Source organism: Lathyrus oleraceus, chromosome 4, assembly GCF_024323335.1.
Source record: "Lathyrus oleraceus cultivar Zhongwan6 chromosome 4, CAAS_Psat_ZW6_1.0, whole genome shotgun sequence".
Classification (NCBI taxonomy): domain Eukaryota; kingdom Viridiplantae; phylum Streptophyta; class Magnoliopsida; order Fabales; family Fabaceae; genus Lathyrus; species Lathyrus oleraceus.
The window spans coordinates 214,758,303-214,760,366 of record NC_066582.1 but is presented as its reverse complement, the minus strand read 5'-3'; positions in this window follow the sequence as shown (position 1 = coordinate 214,760,366).

The window sequence follows — 2,064 nt, the reverse complement described above, 5'->3', positions numbered from 1 at the left end:
TTATGAAAATATCACTTATATAAAAAAAACTAACTTATTGATATATTATAAGGAAAAAAATAGAATTTAAACAATAAAAAATATAAATTTATTAACTGTAAAGGCTAAAAAGAGTGAAAAAATAAAACTTAAAAAGGGCTCTTTGGAGTGGCTTTTTTTCATATTCCAAATTTATCCTTGAATAATAGCATATTTTTTATCAATTATATCCTTTACTATTTTTTTATATTTTTTTCCCTTCAATTCTTAATAGATATTTTCGATTATCCTATTTCATGACAAATATAATGTAACTCCCCCGTTAGAGTGGGAAGTAACTTCCACATAATATTAACCGTATCTTTTTTTTATAAGAATGAAAAACCAACATTTTTATAAATCTCATATTTTTCATTTTATCATGTAACTTCCTTTAATAATTATCATCTTTGATTTACACTTTCAAGTTGTGTGATAAAATGACCCTTATTAACATTGCAACTATTGTTTCTTCTCGATCTTCATTTTTCTCCAAAAATGATGTTCTGTGTGACCGTGGAAGAGGTTATCAAATGTCAGTTTCATTTCTCTAGCATATTTCTCATTTATATTAAGTAAGTTCCTATGATAATTATCATTTTTGATTGACACATTTTTAATAATTCTTAATAGTTAACCAATAATAGAACAAATTGTCGCAGTACACATTCATATTGTTGTTTGTTGATTTCTTTTTGAAATATTAGAAATTCTCTTACATATTTATTATAGTTTTTTTGGTTGATTTACTTCTACATGTTCTTTTTCTCTTTCTAATTTCTATTTTAATATTTTTTAATCTTTCGACCGGGGCAAAAGGAAGGAAAAAAATGACACAATTTTATGGTGGTGACGGTAACTAAGATGTAACAATAAAAAAATTGATTTTTTGAATATACATAAATATTTAATTTAAATATTTATATTCAAATTATAAATTACAAAAGTTATTTTCTAGAGTTGTTACATTGTTTTTTTCTTCACTCATGTTTCTATTCAAATTTATAAAAAAAAAAACTGCATCTGCATTTCACTTTTCTATTCAGAATTTGTAATTTTTTCTTTTTCTATTCAGTTTCTCTCTTTATCATTTTCAATTATAATCTTTTATCATTTTTTATATAAACTAATATATTTTTATGCCAAAGAAATGAAAACAGTTTAAAATGTACATAAAAGAAAAATTTATAAGTATATTGGATATGATTTTTTTTCCTAATTACAAATTAAGTTGGTTTGTTTATTCATTTTACTTACAAAATTGTTGTCTCATGGTTATGTAATAGATAATACATTAAAGTGTTAGTAATAAATTAATTGTGAGTTGTAGTCCTATATCTATATCTATAATCTATAATCTATGTATAACAATATATAAAGGCAAAATATTATTTTGGTGGAACCTTTTTTTTTTCTTTCAATTTTACCATCAATTCATTTATAACAATATACCATTTTACCCTAAACATAATGATAAATTATTGAAATAAAAATTATATAAAAATCAGACAGTATTATTGATAAAGAGGGGATACTACTAAATGAAGATAACTTATGATATTTTTGTTTGAATTTTTTTTTCCAATTTGCAATGTATTTTCCGTAATTATATTTTTACATTCTACTCCAAATTAAATTATATAGATGATAAGATTAATGTATTCTATCAATGACTATCTATAACTTTAAATAATTAGTGTATACTCTGAAGTACTTAATCATCCCTCTAAAATATAAAATACACAAAGATGTTACAATTTATACAAACAATTATATTTATTATCTCTCTTCTATTTCTTTTTTATACAAATAATACTATTAATGGTAAACACTCTAGAACACTTTAATTTAATTGAGTACTAATACTTTCATTCAATTAAACAATATCATTTTTGATATTTATTTTATTTAAAAATAAACTAATATTTTAAATCGAATTCCATTAAAGATACCGATACTCAATTACTTATCATGAGTATCAAAGAATTTGTCACTATTTATCATCTCTCTTTTATTTCTTTTTGCTTAAACTCTTTTTCTTGCATT